Here is an 8,340-nt window from a genome sequence, read left to right on the forward strand (position 1 = left end):
ATTAAAAAAGAAAATAGTATCTTCCAAAGAGGGCCTGTTTCCTGGGACAGAAAAAAGGGAGAAGTAGAGGGAATGAATTCAATTTCAAGTATTTGCCACACAGGTTCATTTTATTGAGTTGAAAGCTTACAAATGTCCATGGCCCCTCCTCACAAGACATCTGTCTTTCAGACCAAGTTTTGAGCATCCATACTCGCTCTACATCACTGACTTCCCCTAACAAGGCACAAAGCGTGGATGCTTCCCAAGACTCCCTGGCTCCCAGCAGCTGGCCATTAGCACCAGGCATCTTGCATACAGCATGGCTGAGAGTATTGTTGTTAGCTCACTCAGGTACTGGGATCTTCCTTACACCTGAAGGGTGGCTTGACTCTGGGCTCACAGTACTCATCGTGGGCCAAGATGGCCTTGAGGTGCAGCGTGTGCAGTAGGTACTGCAGGTGCATGGGGTCACTAGAGAAGTACAGCAGCGGCATGATGGACTGTGTGACCATGACCAAGAAGGTGTGGTCCTGGGCGCCAAACCAAGGTCAGCTCCTCCGGGTCCTACAGGCAGCCTGCCTCACAGACTTAGACCTTGGCGAGCTGGCAGTGGGCCTCCACTGACACATGCAGGCCGGGCTTGCCCTCAGTATCCACCAGCATGGCCAGGTTGAAGTGTGGTCGTTCTTGCAGCAAGTAGCTGTTGTGCACCATACCGGGGTCAACCTGGAACTGGAGGTGGTTCTCCATGAACTGCAGCCCCCCAAACCTTAGCACCATGCCCTCCCTTGCAGGATGCCTGGGGCATCTGACCTCACCAGCCCCTTGCAGCCACGCTTCTGCAGAGTCAGCCTCCACAGGTCAGACAGCTGCAGGATTTGCGTGACGGAGACCAGCCACCCCAACCACAGGTTCTTGGCATGCATGATGGCGTGGGCGGTGAAGCAAGGATCTTCATAGCTGAGTGTAGCCTCCATCTGCTCTCCCTGCCTGTGGCTCAGGGAGGGGTTGTCGAGCCAGAGACCATATAATAGGGTGTCAGGTTCGTGGTCAGGCCTCAGCATGTATGGGCATCCGAGATCTTCATTTCTACCCCTGGGTTGAAAAGCTGTGCCCATAGGCACTGGTGATCCTGAAGTAGCTCAACTGCCAGCATCTCTAAAAGCTCCATCCTCTCCTTTCGTGCCAAGCCCTGGAGAGTCTTGAGCTCCTTGACTGCTTTGCTTTTGAGCACCTAGGGGTTATGGGACCAGAAACAGTCACCACCCACACCACCCTCTAGTCCAGCTGCGTCTCGCGAGCCACTTGGAGCCGATTCACTAGCTTCTTGGTGGACACCACCACCAGGTGTACATGTCCCGACGGAATAGATGGGGACCAACCTCAGTAGACGATGAACTGATAGTCTCTTACCTTCTCTAGGATACTGGGGAAGGCCTTGGGGAGTGGACCGCAGTGGTCCCTACAATCTGCAGTGTGGGTTGTCGAACTGGATGCACTGCAGGTAGATGTGGCATCAGCCCTGGTGCACAAGAAAGTTCATCTGCAGCAGCACAGTCAGGATTGAACCCTGTGATAAGGCAGGAGCCTTGTCTGGGGACAGTGGCCGTAGTACCAGGCTCCCAGGTCAAAGCTGCAGGCATTTCATTGGGCGCAGCAACCTCTCCTGCATCAGCCCCACTACCTCTCCAGCCTCCACCAGCGCGCTCAGCGGGTGTAGCTGCACGAGCGTCATGAAGTCCGGCACCATGGTTGGCGGCCATGTCCGGGACCAGGAAGCAGTTGACCACCAGGACCAGCACCCCAGGGCCCAGCGGCACAGTCTCAGCGTGCTCCTGCAGGCCACTCCTTTGGGTAACCACTTCCAGGCAGGTATAGGGCTGGGTGGCTCCTGGTTCACCATGAGTCCAGGGCAGCAGATGCAAGCCAGCCACCGCTCCTCTGCTCCCGGCACCCCCAAACTACAGAAGCAACAGCAGGAGACTAAGCAGGCAGAGGAAGCAGCGGGCCCAGCTGCTCGACAGTAGTCCAGCTGCCCCATGAGCCGCTGCAACAGCCACATAGGGCCTCCAGGCATAAGCAAGGACATGGGGGTGGCCACCGGGCCCACCGCACTGCCCTCCAGAGCGTCTCACTGTCCGGCTCAGACCCAGGCTCCCACCCTGGTCCCCACTGACGCTGCCGCCATTATTGTTTTTTAACAGTAGAGTTAATGATGATATATACATCAAATAAGAATGACTAAAAGTAACGTGTAAGAAATAATGTGTAAGAAATAATTTTGAAGGCCATACCATGTTAATAGCAAATAAACTTGTAAGGATTTTCAAAAAATTTACAATAAATATTATCTTAAATATTATATTTGAATCAGGATTTCAAATCTGAAATTTGATTACTGAAAGAATATATCTTCTACATATTTTAAATGTTGCTATGGCAATAATTTATATAAAACATTAAATGCAACAGCACCATAGATAGTATCTGGCTCCAATGCATAAATATATCTATAAGACATGATATTTAGCATATGGCTTATTTGTGTCATTTCTGAATTCTTGTTTGGATTCCTTTTTGTCCTCTTTATGGACTTGCTTTCATCTTTTCCCCCCCTGTAATTTTCTATTGAATACCAGTTACATTTAATTTGACCTAATTGAGCACTAGAGACTTTTATATACTATAAATCTCGTTGAGTTTTGTTTTTCAACACAGTTAGGTTATTTGGAAATGGTTTGAACCACAGATAAGGCTATAACAATATTTAGTCCTAAGCTAATTTTAAAATATATTTTATTATTCATATTTGGGGTTTACAATACTATGTTATGTAACACTTATAGATTATAAAATAGTCACTGTTTTTGGGCAGATTAAAATATTTTGATGAGAGAAGCTAACATCTAGTTATTTAACAAAAATTCCCCAAAAAGTAATCTTTATTAACTTTAGTCCTCATGTTATACATTAGAACTCTCATTATGACAATCCTAAACATGTGCTGTTTTATAGTCTTTGATCAGCATCTTCCCATTTCCCCTAACTCTCTACAGCACATGGTAACCACTGTTTAACGAACTATTTTCATGTATTTGAGCTCTTTAACATATATATTCCACATATAAGTGAAATCATGAAATGTTTTATTTTTGTATCTGACTTATTTCACTTAGCAGAATGTCCTCCAGATCCATCCATGTTGTGACAAATGACAAAGTCTTATTTTTTAAGGTTTTGCATTATGACATGAATTAGCAATTTTATATACATATCATATCTTCTGTATCCATTTTTTTTGTTAGGCTGTTTTCATTTCTTGGCTATTATGATAATGCTGCAATGATCATAGAATTGAAAATATCTTTTTGAGACAATGATTTCTCTCCTCTGGGTATACACCCAGAAGAGTAATTGTTAGGTTATGTGGTAGTTCTATTTGTACTTTCTTCATTACCCTAATAGAGTTCCTCACATAGCTATACCCAATCTACATTCCTATCAACAGTATACTTGACTTCACACCCTTGTCACCATTTTTCTCTTGTCTTTTTTATAATAGGTATCTTTACAGAAGATGATTTATCACAGGGGTTTTAATTTACATCTCCCTAATGATTATTGATGCTGAAAACCTTTTTAATATATCTGGTGGCTATTTTTATACTTTTTTTGGAGAAATCTGTATTCTTTGCACAAAAAGTCAGGTTATTTGTTTTCATGCTATTGTGTTGTGAGAGCTGTTTAGTAAAATTAGATATTAACCTCTTGTCAGATATGTGGCTTGCAATTATTTCTTCCGAGTCCATAAGTTACTTTTTCATTTTGTGCATTTTTTCTGTTCAGAAGCTTTTTAGTTTCTAGTCTCATTTATTTATTTTTACTATTGTAGCCCGAACTTTTGCTTTAATATAAAAAAAAAAAACAAACTATTGCCAAAACCAAATGTTAAGGAATTTCACATCCATTTTTTCTATGAAAGTTTTTTTTTCCTTCCTGTCTTACATTTAGGTCTTATATCCATTTGAGTCAATTTCTGTATATGGTATAAGATAAGGGTTAGATTTTATTATTTTCATAGGAAAATTAAATTATTCTAGCAACATTTATTGAAGAGACTTCTTTTCCCCATTTTTTCTTTTTGGTGCCCTTGTCAAAAAAAAAAAAAAATCACTGGAGTCAATTAATTCTAGTCTTCAACTCATTATAAAAAGTGTGTTAATTTGATGAGGATCAGAGTAAGCAAAGCAAAATTGGTTGTCCTTGCCAACAACTGCTTGGCTTTGAGGAATTATGAGCAAGAGTACTACATACCATGTTTGCCAAAACTTATGTTCATCACTACAGTAGCAATATTATTAAATTGTGTCCAGTGTATGCAGCTATTATTAATCTAGGTCATTCTGATATTAGAAACATGCCAGAACAGACTGATGAAAACTAAACCTTGCAAAATTTTTCTTAATAAAACTTACCAGAACTTTTCTTTTCTTTTAATTAATAACAACTGAACATATTTGTTTGCATTTATTTCTAGCCTCTCTATTTGAATGCTTTTTTTGTTTTTACTACTGAGGCCATATCTTTCTGAGTTGTCTACTCAATATCTCATGAATTGTATCATTATTACTGATATTAAAGCGGTTATAAATTATTCATGTTGGATACATTTTGTCTAGGAGGAAATAAACTGATATCATGAGCAGAGTTGAAGTTCTATTGCCTTATTACACTTTATGTCAGAAGGCTTAGAACCTAAGCTATCTAAAAGGTTATAAAGTAAATGTTTTTAAAATATTAGTAGTCATAATTACTGATTTCCAAGCTCAAGTTTTTCACAGATGTCAAGAATGTGATACAAGGACATACATGTTTTTAAATTGCTCTCCATATGATGCTAATGCCATGGTGTATAAATTACATTGTGAGAAACTCTGATCTAAAAACCAAGATAAACAGGTAGATGAGATTGAACTAATATTTTTTTATAGTTACATATAAGCAAATAGAAAAAGCCTGTAACCCAAATTCAGGAATAATAGGCTTTCATGAAGAGTTAATTTGAAGGATGTTTAAGAGATGTTCAAAGTCAAAAACATCATTGCCTATATAGAATGCAAATATTGGGATGGAAAGGCCTGACAATAAGAGCAATCATAGCATACTTAAAAAACAAGTTATTAAGCCAGGCTTGGTGGCTCAGCCTGTAATCCCACGCCTTTGGGAGGCTGAGGTGAGTGGATTGCCTGAGCCCACGGGTTCGAGACCCACCTGGGCAGTGAGACCTCATCTCTACAATAAATAAAAAAATCAGCCAGGCGTGGTAGCGCATGCCTGTAATTCCGGCTACTTGGAAGGTTGAGGCGGAAGGATCGCCAGAGCCCAGCAGGTCGAGGCTGTGGTGGCCGGGAGCGGCCACTGCACTCCAGTCTGGGCAACAGAGTGAGACTCCAACTCAAAAAAAAAAAAAAAAACAAGATATTAAATATGTATGGAGATTCATAAAAATGATTTGGTTAAGTACTAAGTGAATAGGTTGCAAACAGGGAGAAAAAAGTAATTCAGTTACCAATATACTGTTAACCCAACAGTTAACAGCCATCTTACAATGAGTGAATTTCCTGTTAATTTTAATTGTGACCATATCCCTTAATAGATATTTTATATACTCTCATGAGAATATTTTTTCTATATGATCAAAAATTATTTGAAATATAAGTATAAAATGAATAATTATATTTCTAATGTTCTAAGGTTAAATTGACTTATTTTTCTGGTCAGTCACTTATCATAGGTACCTATCTGAATCCATGTAGTGTTGCTATAAAGAAAAACCCAGGGCAAGGTAATTTGTAATGAAAAAAGGTTAATGATTCTAATGGCTGGAAAGTTCAAGGTTGGGCATCTGTATCTGGTAAGGGCCTCAGGCTGCTGCTATTCATGGTGGAAAACAAAGGGGAGTCAGTGTGTTTTGAGATCACATGGCAGGACAGGAGGAGAGTGAGAGAAGGTAAATGAAAGCTTTTTTTAAACAATCATTTCTGGAGGAAACTAATAGAACAAAAATTCACTCATCCTTGAGGGACAGCACTAATCTATTCATGAGGAATATTAGAGGAGGAAACTCCCACCTCTAATATTGGTAATCAAATTTTCACATAAGATGAAGGAAGCAAATATTTAAGCAATGGCAGTGCCATATTATTTAATAGTTTTAGAATAATTTCACAAAATATTTCCTAATTCCTGAGATTACTAATTCCAAATTTTAGATTTTCATTTAATCAAACAGATTTCACCAACACTTTTTTGTACTCTAAAGACATGGTAGAGAATTTTTAAAAGCTTAACACCTATAAGTGTTTTCATTTCTTCCCCCACAGAAATGGCATTTCTAATGCCTGCAGTTGTAATTAGAAGTTCTCATTTAGTAATATTTTATTCCATCTAGTTCTGGAGATAACCATATCTCAGATATTACACTACAGACTGTTTTCAGTTTAGACCTCCAGTTGTCATTAAGTAGCACTTGTCATTTAACTCCCAATGGAGAGATGTATTGTTGGTCTTTAATTCTTGGCAAAGTAAACCATGAAAAAAATAAGTTTTCATTATATACATAGTACCTAAATTAATAGAGAACAATTAAAAGACCTGGATCCTCAATGATGTTCAGCTACAATTTTGGCATAATGTTTTCATTTTATGATCGAACAAGCCTCCATCAAGATCTTTATATAGATCTTGAAGTAATCATAGATCTTGAAGTAATATATATATAGACATTGAAGTAATCATCAGTTATTTTTAGTGAGAATCTAAGACGTCTTTCTACATTGCTAATGTCTGTTATGTCCTATCAACTTAACAACATATTGAATCAGTTTTAAATATTTGTTTCTTTCTACACAAATCAGCAGTAAAGACTAGTTTTTAAAGGGAGCTCCTACTGATGCACATAGTAGGGTTAGCACTTACTACTTACTTTTCAACATGATAATAAGCCTCCAGTATTTGGGTTTTGGTGTGATTCAAAATTCAGAATTTTTTTAATCAGCTCCTGATTGGCATATTAGAACTTGTGTTGATTAAATTGTTGTGCATAATTTTGTCATTGGGAGTTAAGAAAATGTGTGCAATATGAAAGCACAAGATGGACCCCAAATTAAAAGATGACCTATGAAAGTGTCTATGGGACAGTACAAAATCCACTTTCATTGAGCATAATATTTTACATAACCTACTTTTCACTGAGTACAGGATTTTGATCTCAAAAAAATTATTTTTAACATTGGCAAGCACTTTCTTGATACTAAGTATAGTCCTTTAGCATAATAGTGATTCAGTGAAATAAATAGAATATGTCATCATTCGACCTACCTTTGAACTGGTTGAACATTCTTGTTTAGAGTTATTTCATTAATGCAAATGTTCACTACTAAGCATCCATGCTAGGCATCTGACTTAGAGTTCAAATCTCCTTCAGTACCAAATGTTGTGCCTTGGTTCTTTCTCTAAGTTTCAACAAGAGCTTCCAGATCTAGATACTCCATATTAGTTGTTTTCACTCATCTAGAATACATTTGCCTGACTGGGTCTTAAAGATATTGTAGCTAGCCTAACAATTGGTATATATTTGAACGTTAAAAAATATATATCTAATCCCTCTTAAACTGCTCTCAATAGTGGACACTCAGCATTAGTGATGGTACACATTTATTCCCATATTTTTCCATTCAGAATTGACCAACTAGAGAGTCCATTTCTACTTAATTCCAACAATATCATGACTTTCAATCCAGGGACTTTCATGAGTAAATTAAAAGACCTGGTTTACCATGGTTGCAAAGGAAAATGTAGCTTAATACTTACAGTAATATGAACAGGGAAAACTTGGAGTCTCACCATTGACCCAAAGGAATTAAAGTTATGTTTTCCTGAAGGAAATGTACTCCCCCAGACATCTCCTGTCATGTGATCTTAAATATTGAATTGATCCCTCTTTGCTCAAATATTTTTATGATGTTTTACAAGATATGATATGCATTTCTGGTCTCAAGGTTTTCTGATGTGCTTTTTTTGTTGAAGACGACTTTGTAGTCCAGTAACAAACAACCGTTTTTCAAAACTCTTTTATTGAATTGCTACAATACACATATTTCAAATCTGAAATCCAAGGAATATTTATGGCGTAGTAATTTTAATTCCTGCCAAATATTATGCGCTTTATTTTTAAAACTGTACTTGTTTTTATACATATATAATAAATATAAGTCAGGCTTGTAGTTCAGTCTGTAATCCTGCATTTTGGGAGGCTGAAGTGAGTGAATTGCCTAAGCTCGTGGGTTAGAGATCTGC

The 8,340-nt window shown here is 38.4% G+C and overlaps 1 pseudogene; it reads right to left on the reverse strand.

Annotated features, from left to right (window-relative positions):
* Window positions 1–329: 329 nt before the first annotated feature.
* Window positions 330–1,100, reverse strand: LOC103253226 (annotated as a pseudogene).
* Window positions 1,101–8,340: the final 7,240 nt, after the last annotated feature.

Source organism: Carlito syrichta, unplaced genomic scaffold (genome assembly GCF_000164805.1).
Source record: "Carlito syrichta isolate Samal-C Ts95f unplaced genomic scaffold, Tarsius_syrichta-2.0.1 Scaffold212897, whole genome shotgun sequence".
In the NCBI taxonomy this organism is placed as follows: Eukaryota; Metazoa; Chordata; class Mammalia; order Primates; family Tarsiidae; genus Carlito; species Carlito syrichta.